This window comes from Mesoplodon bidens (assembly GCF_964165515.1).
Source record: "Mesoplodon bidens genome assembly, chromosome: 11".
Classification (NCBI taxonomy): domain Eukaryota; kingdom Metazoa; phylum Chordata; class Mammalia; order Artiodactyla; family Ziphiidae; genus Mesoplodon; species Mesoplodon bidens.
The window spans coordinates 75,573,129-75,585,834 of NC_138167.1; positions in this window are offsets into that span (position 1 = coordinate 75,573,129).

Below are 12,706 nucleotides of genomic sequence, written 5' to 3' on the forward strand. Positions count from 1 at the left end.
GGTATCAGAAAACCTGGGAGTCCTGGCCACTGTACCATATTGGGCCTCAGTTTCCTAATCTGTAAAATGAGGGTGATTGTAAAACGGCTTTGTAAAATGTGGAATTTTACGTAAACCGTTCTCTGCTTTACTTTTAATATGTAAAAATATAAAAGTTTAAACTCTGTGAGAGTAGATGGCACTCAAGCATCACCTCCTCGTTACAACCTTCCGGACTAACCTCTTTTATTCTCTTTGGCTGTTAAAGCTGGGTTTTGTTTCTTTAGTTCTCAAGTTAATCGCTGGTTTTTGTACAAGGACTTCATTAAATAACTCTTAATGGAAATAGGCTTTTCTGTTTCTTTAGTTAGCCTGATGGGACACATGGCTGCTGTATTAGTTAGCTTTCCACATTTTATGCTGTTGAGTCCAAAATCTCAGTGGTTTACAGCAACAAAGGTTTATTTCTCACTCATTAATACACGAGCTGGGAAATGGCTGAGGCTCTGTGCCACTTGTGTCTTCTTCATTCTAGGCTCCAGGAAAGGGCTTTCATGAGTAAATACAGAAATATTGATTTGTATTATATGAATTGCTTAAGTGAAACTTATAACATTTTAAAACTTTTCAGAACGTCTACGAATACTCTGCTTACTAGTAAGTAGGTGTCACTCAGAACCTGACTCATGGTCGGTATTCAGTGATTATTTGTTGAGTGAATGAATTAACAGCCCAACCTTTCTTTCTCTCTGGTTTTGCTAACCACTCAGGACCACAATCCAGAAAAGTTTTAAAGCAACATCTTTGAGGTACTCCTGTATATATATATATATTTTTTTGCCATGTCATGGCTTGCAGGATCTTAGTTTCCCAACCAGAGATGGAACCCGTGCCCCTTGCAGTGGAAGTGCAGGGGTCCTAACCACTGGACTGCCAGGGAATTCCCTGTCCTGTATATATTTTTAAATGCATGAATTAGGCGAACATATTGTGAAAATTAAGTAGAAGTGAAGGTTACTAGTGGGAAGCTCAAGAAGTAGGAAGCTAGAGTAGTGGGTAGGAAATCGCCTCTGATGCTGGCAGGCAGGGCCAGCTTTATGGGTGTGTGATCTGTGTAGTTGAATAGGGCCCTACTCTTATAAGGGCCCCATAGTTAGTTAATTTAATGTTCTGCTACTGCCATCTGGAAATTCTTAAATAATTATTTAACGAGGGGTCTGCATTTTTACTTTGAACTGGGGTCTGCAAATTATGTAGTTGGTCCTGTTGACAGGTGTTAAAGAGGAAGGTTAAATAATGTGCCAGTGTCTCTGCTGAATATAGGGGCCTTGGAGGCCAACAGCTCATAGCAACAAGGAGAAGGGATGACAACAGTTATATTCATAACAATAACAATGATGATAATAATGAAGGTAATACAGCAGCTTACATTTACTGACTATGTACCATGCACTGTTGTAAGTGCTTTGTATATATTAATTCTTTTAATTCTCAGGAGAACCCTGTGAACCGATGCCACAGCTCAAGTTTGAAGGCTATCAGGCTGGAGAACCAGGAAAAACCAATGCCCCAGTTCAAATCAGAAGGCCAACTGCTTGAGAATTCCTTCTTGTTCAGGGAGATCTTTTGTTCTGTTCAAGCCATCAACTGACTGGATGAGGCCCACCCACATTATGGAGGACAATATGCTTTGCTCAAAGTCCACTGATTTAAATGTTAATCTCACCCAAAAACATCCTCACAGCAACATCCAGAATAATGTTTGACCATATATCTGGGCAGCATGGTCCACCTAAGTTGATACATAAAATTAACCATCAGAGGTAGCAACTATTATTATCTATATTTTGCAGACAAAGAAACTGACAGCGAGGTTAAATAACTTGTGCAAGTTCACACAACTACTAAGTGGCAGAGTCAAGAGTATTGCCAGGGCAACCTGGCTCCAGAGTCCACCCTCTCAGAGCTATATGTGAGCCTTAGCAGAGCATGAGGAGGAAGGAGGGCTTCAGACAGAAGGCTATTCAAAGCCCAAAGAGCTGGTCATCATATGTTTATTTATTTATTTATTTTTTTTATTTTTTTGCGGTACACGGGCCTCTCACTGTTGTGGCCTCTCCCGTTGCGGAGCACAGGCTCCGGATGTGCAGGCTCAGCGGCCATGGCTCAGGGGCCCAGCCGCTCCACGGCATGTGGGATCTTCCCGGACCGGGGCACGAACCTGTGTCCCCTGCATCGGCAGGCAGACTCTCAACCACTGCGCCACCAGGGAAGCCCCATCATATGTTTATAGCATTAAATGCCTGTGTTAGCAAAGAAGAAATGTCTCAAATCAATGACCTCAGCTTCTGGACTTCCCTGGTGGCTTAGTGGTTAAGAATCCGCCTGCCAATGCAGGGGACACGGGTTCGAGCCCTGGTCCAGGAAGATCCCACATGCTGTGGAGCAACTAAGCCCGTGTGCCAAAACTACTGAGCCTGTGCTCTAGAGACCGCAAGCCACAACTACTGAAGCCTGCGTGCCTAGAGTCCGTGCTCCACAACAAGAGAAGCCACCACAATGATAAGCCCATGCACCGCAACGAAGAGTAGCCCCCACTCACTGAAACTAGAGAAAGCCTGCGCTCAAAAACGAAGACCCAACATGGCCAAAAATAATTAATTAATTTCAAAAAGTGACCTCAGTTTCCATCTTAAGTAACTAGAGAATGAAGAGCAAATTCAACTCAAAGTAAACAAAAGAGGGACTTCCCTGCCAGTCCAGTGGTAAAGAATCCGCCTTACAGTGCAGGGGACGTGGGTTTGATCCCTGGTCAGGGAACTAGGATCCCACATGCCACGGGGCAACTAGGCCCGCATGCCACAACTACTGAGCTTGCCTGCCTCAACTAGAGAGCCTGCGTGCCGCAAACTACAGAGCCCACATGCTCTGGAACCCACACATCACAACTACAGAGCCCACACACCCTGGAGCCTGTGCGCCACAACTAGAGAAGAGAAAACCCGCACGCCACAACTAGAGAGAAGCCCACGCGCCACAATGAAAGATCCTTCATACCTCAACACAGATCCTGCGTGCCACAACTAAGACCCGATGCAGCCAAAAAAATAAATAATAAAATAAATAATATATAAATCTTAAAAAAAGTAAACAAAAGAAAGAAAATATAGAGTGTAAAATCAGCGAAATCGAGAACAGAAAAACAATAGAATCAATGACACCAAAAGTTTTACTTTGAGAAGATCAATAAAACTGATAAACTGCTAGCCAGATTTAACAGGAAAAAAAAGGAGAGAAGACACAACAATGTAATAATGAAATAAGTGACATAACTATACATTCTATGTGTATTAAGAAATAATAAGGGACTATGTTGAACAATTCTATTTCTATAAATTCAGCAACTTTGATGAAATGCACAAATTCCTTAAAGACACAAACTACTGAAGACCAGTCAGTATAAATAGATAACCTGAACAGACCCATATCTATTAAAGAAATTGAACTTGTAGTTAAAAACCTTCCCACAATGAAAACTACAGGCCCAAATCGTTTTACTGGTGAATTCCAGCAGACATTTAAGGAAGAAATAATACCAATTCTGCCAAACTCTTCCAGAATTTGAAAAGGGGGGAATATTTTCTAACTTATTTCATGAGACCAACATTACCCTGTCACCAAAAGTGGACAAAGATGCTACAGGAAAAGAGACTACAAACCAATATCTATCATGAACATAGATGTAAAAGTTCTGAACAAAATTTAGCAAATCAAATCCAACAATATATAACAAGGATAATACATCACAACTAAGTGGAATTTATCCAAGTACAGTCATCCCTTGGTGTCCAAGGAGAATTGGTTCCAGGACCCCCCTGTGGATACCAAAAATCCATGGGTGCTCAAGTCCCTTATATAAAATGTCACAGTATTTGCATATAACCTATGTACATTCTCCTATATACTTTAAATCATCTCTAGATTACTTATAATTACCTAATATAATGTAAATGCTATGTAAATAGTTGTAAATACAATGTAAATACTATATAAATAGCTGCCAGAGTGCAGCAAATTCAAGTTTTGCTTTTTGGAACTCTCCAGATTTTGTTAATATTTTCAATCAGTGGTTGGTTGAATTCCTGGTTGTGGTACCCACGGATATGGATGAGCGACTCTAATATAAGGTTGACTTAACGTTTGAAAAAAATCATTCTATATAATTTATCACATTAAACAAATTTTTCAAAAGCCCTTATGACCACCTTAATAGATATAGATAACGATTTGACAAAATTCAACGTCCATTTCTGAATAAAAAACAACAACAACAACAAAACTTTAAGCAATCTAGAACAGAAGGGAACTTCCTCAACTTGATAAATGACATCTATAAAAAACTTACTGTGTTTATTAAGAGTTCATTTTATGGTTTAATGTAAACAATCCTATGAAACCTACAAAAAAGGTACTAGAATAAGTGAGTTTAACAAAGCTGCAGGAGAAAAGATCAATATAGGACAATCAGTTGTATTCTATATATTACCAGAAAAAACACCATTTACAATAACATCAAAAAATATGAAATACTTAGGGATAAATCTGATAAAGGATGTTTCCCCAAAATTACAAAAATATTGCTGAGAGAAATTAAGTAAGACCTAAATAAGTGGAGAGATACATTGTGTTCATAGGTCAGAAGACTAAATATTGTCAAGATGATCACAGATTGAATATTATGGCAATCAAAATCCTAGTAGGCTTTTTTGTAGAAATGGACAAGATGATTCTAAAAGTCATATGGAAATGAAAAGATCTAGAATAGCCAAAACAACTCTTTAAAAAGAAAGAACAGTGATATCACTTATATGTGGAATCTAAAAAAATAAACTAGTGAATATAACAAAAAAAAAGAAAGAAAGAACAAAGAACAAAATTGGAGGACTAACACTACCTGATTTTTAATATGTCTACAGTAATCAAGACAGTATGGTATCATGATAGACAACAATATATCAAAGGAAAATAATAGAGTCCAGAAATAGACACATACATACATACATAGACAACTGGTCAGCAGATTTTCCACAAAGATATGCTTTCAGTGGAGAAAGCACAGTCTTTTCAACAAATGGTGCTAGAACAATTGGATAGGCATATGCAAACAAAACAAGACTGGGGTGCACACCTCAGACCATACAAAACGTTTAGCTCAAAATGGGTCACAGATTTACCTGGAGAAAACCATAATTCAAAAATATACGTGCACTCTAGATTGGAACCAAGGTGGCAGAGTAGAAGGAAGTGCTCTCACTCCCTCTTGTGAGAACACCAGAATCACAACTAGCTGCTGGACAATCATCGACAGGAAGACACTGGAACTCACCAAAATGATACCCCACATCCAAAGACAAAGGAGAAGCCACAATGAGATGGTAGGAGGGGCACAATCACAGTAAAATCAAATCCCATAACTGCTGGGTGGGTGACTCACAGACTGGAGAACACTTATACCACAGAAGTCGACCCACTGGAGTGAAGGTTCTGAGCCCCAAGTCAGGCTTCCCAACCTGGGGGTCCAGCAATAGGAGGAGGAATTCTTTGAATTCCTTTGAAACCTAGTGGGAATTGATTGCACGACTTCGACAGAACTGTGGGAAACAGAGACTCCACTCTTGGAGGGCACACACAAAGTAGTGTGTGATCGGGACCCAGGGGAAGGAGCAGTGACCCCAGGGGAGACTGAACTAGACCTACCTGCTGCTGTTGGAGGGTCTCCTGCAGAGGCAGGGGCTGGCTTTGGCTCACCGTGGGGACAAGGACACTGGCAGCAGAAGTTCTGGGAAGTACTCCTTGGTGTGAGCCCTCCCAGAGTCTGCCATTAGCCCCACCAAAGAGCCCAGGTAGGCTCCAGTGTTGGGTCATCTCAGGCCAAACAAGCAACAGGGAGGGAACCCAGCCCCACCCATCAGCAGTCAAGCAGATTAAAGTTTTACTGAGCTCCTCCCACCAGAGAAACAGTCAGCTCTACCTACCACCAGTCCCTACCATCAGGAAACTTGCATAAGCCTCTTAGATAGCTTCATCCACCAGAGGGCAGACAGCAGAAACAAGAAGAACTACAATCCGGCAGCCTGTGGAACAAAAACCACATTCACAGAAAGATAGACAAGATGAAAAGGCAGAGGGCTATGTACCAGATGAAGGAACAAGATAAAACCCCAGAAAAATAACTAAATGAAGTGGAGATAGGTAACCTTCCAGAAAAAGAATTCAGAATAATGATAGTGAAGATGATCCAGGACCTCGGAAAAAGAATGGAGGCAAAGATCGAGAAGATGCAAGAAGTGTTTAACAAAGACCTAGAAGAATTAAAGAACAAACAAACAGAGATGAACAATACAATAACTGAAATGAAAACTACACTAGAAGGAATCAATAGCAGAATAACTGAGGCAGAAGAACAGGTAAGTGACCTGGAAGACAGGATGGTGGAATTCACTGCTGTGGAACAGAATAAAGAAAAAAGAATGAAAAGAAATGAAGACAGCCTAAGAGACCTCTGGGACAACATTAAACGCAACAACATTCGCATTATAGGGGTCCCAGAAGGAGAAGAGAGAGAGAAAGGACCCGAGAAAATATTTGAAGAGATTATAGTACAAAACTTCCCTAACATGGGAAAGGAAATAGCCACCCAATTCCAGGAAATGCAGAGAGTCCCATACAGGATAAACCCAAGGAGAAACATGCTGAGACACATAGTAATCAAATTGGCAAAAATTAAAGACAAAGGAAAATTATTGAAAGCAGCAAGGGAAAACCGACAAATAACATACAAGGGAATCCCATAAGGTTAACAGCTGGTTTCTCAGCAGAAACTCTACAAGCCAGAAGGGAGTGGCATGATATACTTAAAGTGATGAAAGGGAAGAACCTACAATCAATATTACTCTACCCGGCAAGGATCTCATTCAGATTCAATGGAAAAATCAAAAGCTTTACAGACAAGCAAAAGCTAAGAGAATTCAGCACCACCAAACCAGCTCTACAACAAATACTAAAGGAACTTCTCTAAGTGGGAAACACAAGAGAAGAAAAGGACCTACAAAAACAAGCCCAAAACAATTAAGAAAATGGTCATAGGAACATACATATCAATAATTACCTTAAACGTGAATGAATTAAATGCTCCAACCAAAAGACACAGGCTCGCTGAATGGATACAAAAGCAAGACCCATATATATGCTGTCTACAAGAGACCCACTTCAGACCTAGGGACACATACAGACTGAAAGTGAGGGGATGGAAAAAGATATTCCATGCAAATGGAAATCAAAAGAAAGCTGGAGTAGCAATACTCATATCAGATAAAATAGACTTTAAAATAAAGAATGTTACAAGAGACAAGGAAGGACACTACATAATGATCAAGGGATCAATCCAAGAAGAAGATACAACAATTATAAATATATATGCACCCAACATAGGAGCACCCCAATACATAAGGCAACTGCTAACAGCTATAAAAGAGGAAATCGACAGTAACACAATAATAGTGGGGGACTTTAACACCTCATTTACACCAATGGACAGGTCATCCAAAATGAAAATAAATAAGGAAACAGAAGCTTTAAATGACACAATACACCAGATAGATTTAATTGATATTTATAGGACATTCCATCCAAAAACAGCAGATTACACTTTCTTCTCAAGTGCACACGGAACATTCTCCAGGATAGATCACATCTTGGGTCACAAATCTAGCCTCAGTAAATTTAAGAAAATTGAAATCATATCAAGCATCTTTTCTGACCACAATGCTATGAGATTAGAAATCAATTACAGGGGAAAAAACATAAAAAACACAAACACATGGAGGCTAAACAATACGTTATTAATAACCAAGAGATCACTGAAGAAATCAAAGAGGAAATCAAAAAATACCTAGAGACAAATGACAATGAAAACACGATTATCCAAAACCTATGGGATGCAGCAAAAGCAGTTCTAAGAGGGAAGTTTACAGCTATATAAGCCTACCTCAAGAAAGAAGAAAAATCTCAAATAAACAATCTAACCTTACACCTAAAGGAACTAGAGAAAGAAGAACAAACAAAACCCAAAGTTAGCAGAAGGAAGGAAATCATAAAGATCAGAGCAGAAATAAATGAAATAGAAACAAAGAAAGCAATAGCAAAGATCAATACAACTAAAAGCTGGTTCTCTGAGAAGATAAACAAAATTGAAAAACCATTAGCCACACTCATCAAGAAAAAGAGGGAGAGGATTCAAATCAAGAAAATTAGAAATGAAAAAGGATAAGTTACAACAGACACCACAGAAATACAAAGCATCCTAAGAGACTATTACAAGCAACTCTATGCCAATAAAATGGACAACCTGAAGAAATGGACAAATTCTTAGAAAGGTATAACCTTCCAAGACTGAACCAGGAAGAAATAGCAAATATAAACAGACCAATCACAAGTAATGAAATTGAAACTGTGATTAAAAATCTTCAAACAAACAAAAGTCCAGGACCAGATGGCTTCACAGGTGAATTCTATCAAACGTTTAGAGAAGAGCTAACACCCATCCTTCTGAAATTCTTCCAAAAAATTGCAGATTAAGGAACACTCCCAAACTCGTTCTATGAGGCTACCATCATGCTGATACCAAAACCAGACAAAGATACTACAAAAAAAGAAAATTACAGACCAATATCACTGATGAATATAGATGTAAAAATCCTCAACAAAATACTAGCAAACAGAATCCAACAACACATTAAAAGGATCATACACCATGATCAAGTGGGATTTATCCCAGGGATGCAAGGATTCTTCAATATACGCAAATCAGTCAATGTGATACACTATATTAACAAATTGAAGAAGAAAAACCATATGGTCATCTCAATAGGTGCAGAAAAAGCTTTTGACAAAATTCAAGACCGATTTATGATAAAAACTCTCCAGAACGTGGGCACAGAGGGAACCTACCTCAACATAATAAAGGCCATATACGACAAACCCACAGCCAACATTGTTCTCAATGGTGAAAAACTGAAAGCATTTCCTTTAAGATCAGGAACAAGACAAGGTTGTCCACTCTTGCCACTATTATTCAACATAGTTTTGGAAGTCCTAGCCATGGCAATCAGAGAAAAAAAGAAATAAAAGGAATACAAATTGGAAAATAAGAAGTAAAACTGTCACTGTTTGCAGATGACATGATACTATACATAGAGAATCCTAAAGATGCCACCAGAAAACTGCTAGAGCTAATTAATGAATTTGGTAAAGTTGCAGGATACAAAATTAATGCACAAAAATCTCTTGCATTCCTATAGAGTAATGATGAAAAATCTGAAAGAGAAATTAAGGAAACACTCCCATTTACCATTGCAACAAAAAGAATAAAATACCTAGGAATAAACCTACCGAGGGAGACAAAAGACCTGTATGTAGAAAACTATAAGACACTGATGAAAGAAATTAAAGATGATACCAACAGATGGGGAGATATACCATGTTCTTGGATTGGGAAAATTAATATTGTGAAAATGACTATAGTACCCAAAGCAATCTACAGATTCAATGCAATCCCTATCAAATTACCAATAGCATTTTTTACAGAACTAGAACAAAAAATCTTAAAATTTGTATGGAGACACAAAAGACCCCAAATAGCCAAAGCAGTCTTGAGGGAAAAAAAACGGAGCTGGAGGCATCAGACTCCCTGACTTCAGACTATACTATAAAACTACAGTAATCAAGATAATATGGTACTGGCAGAAAAACAGAAACATAGATCAATGGGACAGGATAGAAAGCCCAGAGATAAACCCACGCACCTATGGTCAACTAATCTATGGCAAATGAGGCAAGGATATACAATGGAGAAAAGACAGTATCTTCAATAAGTGGTGCTGGAAAAACTGGACAGCTATATGTAAAAGAATGAAATTAGAACACTCCCTAACACCATACACAAAAATAAACTCAAAATGGATTAGAGACCTAAATGTAAGACTGGACTCTATAAAACTCTTAAGAGGAAAACATAGGAAGAACAGTATCTGACATAAATCACAGCAAGATCTTTTTTGATCCACCTCCTAGAGTAATGGAAATAAAAATAAACAAACGGGACCTAATGAAACTTAAAAGCTTTTGCAAAGCAAAGAAAACTACAAACAAGACAAAAAGACAACCCTCAGAGTGGGAAAAAATATTTGCAAACAAATCAACGGACAAATGATTAATCTCCAAAATATATAAACAGCTCATGCAGCTCAATATTAAAAAAACAAACAACCCAATCCAAAAATGGGCAGAAGACCTAAATAGACATTTCTTCAAAGAAGACATACAGATGGCAAAGAAGCAAACGAAAAGCTGCTCAACATCACTAATTATTAGATAAATGCACATCAAAATTAGAGTGAGGTATCACCTCACACCAGTAAGAATGGGCATCATCAGAAAATCTACAAACAACAAATGCTGGAGAGGGTGTGGAGAAAAGGGAACCCTCTTGCACTGTTGGTGGGAATGTAAACTGATACAGCCACTATGGAGAACAGCAGGGAGGTTCCTTAAAAAACTAAAAATAGAATTACCATATGACCCAGCAATCCCACTACTGGGCATATACCCAGAGAAATCCATAGTTCAAAAAGACACATGCACCCCAATGTTCATTGCAGCACTATTTATAATAGCCAGGTCATGGAAGCAACCTAAATGCCCATTGACAGAAGAATGGATAAAGAAGATGTGGTACATATATACAATGGAATATTAGTCAGCCATAAAAAGGAACGAAATTAGGTCATTTGTTGAGAAGTGGATGGATCTAGAGACTGTCATACAGAGTGAAGTAAGTCAGAAAGAGAAAAACAAGTATCGTATATTAACGCATATATGTGGAACCTAGAAAAATGGTACAGATGAACCAGTTTGCAGGGCAGAAATTGAGACACAGATGTAGAGGACAAACATATGGACACCACACCACAGGGGGAAAGCGGCAGGGAGGTGGGGGTGGGGGTGTGATGAATTGGGCAGTTGGGATTCACATGTATACACTGATGTGTAAAAAATTGATGACTAATAAGAATCTGCTGTATAAAAAAATAAAATTCAAAAAAAAATACATCTGTGCACTCCAGTGTTCATTGCAGCACTATTTACAATAGCCAGGACATGGAAGCAATGTAAATGCCCATCAACAGAAGAATGGATAAAGAAAATGTGGTACATATATACAATGGAATATTACTCAGCCATAAAAAGGAATGAAACTGCAATTTGCAGAGACATGGATGGACCTAGAGACTGTCATACAGAGTGAAGTAATTCAGCGAGAGAAAAACAAATATTGTATAACATCACTTATATGTGGAATCTAGAAAATGATACACATGAACTTATTTGCAAACGAGAAATAGAAATACAGACGTAGAGAATGGACGTATGGATACCAGGGGAGGAAGAGGGTCTGGGATGAATTGGGAGATTGAGATTGACATATATACGCTACTATGTATAAAACAGATAACTAACGAGAACCTCCTGCATAGCACAGGGAACTCTACTCAGTGCTCTGTGGTGACCTAAATGGGAAGGAAATCCAAAAAAGAGGGGATATATGTATACATATAGCTGATTCACTTTGCTGTACACCAGAAACTAACACAACATTTTAAAGCAAATATACTACAATAAAAATTAATTTAAAAAAGGGATCACAGTCTTAACTGTAAAACTTAAATCTCTAAAACTTCTGGGAGAAAATACAAGAGAAAATCTGTGACCCTGGGTTAGATTTCTTAGATGTAACACCAAAGCATGACCCATTAAAGAGAAAAATGAAAATGGGACTTCATTAAAATTAAAAACTTCTGCTCTTCAAAAGATTAAGAAAATGAAAAGACAAGGTATAGACTGGGAGAAAATATTTGTAGATCAAATCTATCTGATAATGGACTTGTATCCATAATATATAAAGAAGATTCAAAACTCATAATAAAAAAAACCCAATTAAAAAATGTGCAGAGGGCTTGAACTGATACTTCCCTCAAAGAAAATATAAACACATGATTCTCAACATGATTATTCATGAGACACCATTACCCACCTATTAGAATGGCTAAAATTAAAAAGACTAATTAAAGTGTTGGAGAGGATGTGGAGAAACTAGAACTCCCATATACTGTTGGTGGGAACCTACAATTGTACAAGTACTTTGGAAAACAGTTTGGCAATTTCTTTAAAAGTTAGATATATACCTACCCTAGCTGCAGCCATTCTACTCATAGGAATGTACACAATAGAAATGGAAGCATATATTCATAGACTTGTATACACGTCTTTCTGGCACTCTTCACTGTTCATAGCAGTTTTATTCGTATTAGCCCCAAACTGGAAACAACCAAAATGTCAACCAAAGGCGAATGGATAAGCCAGTTGTGGTATAACTATACTCAGCAATAGAAAGGAGCGAACTACTGATACATGCGACAATGTGGATGAATCTCAGAATAATTGTGCTGCATGAAATAAGCCAGACCAAAAATAGTACATACTGTATGATTCCATTTCTTTAACATTCTGGAAATGCAAACTAACCTATAGTGACAGAAAACAAGATCAGGTTGCCTAGGAAATGAGGCTGTGTGGGAGAAATTAGAGGAGCAAAGAAACTTTTAGAGGT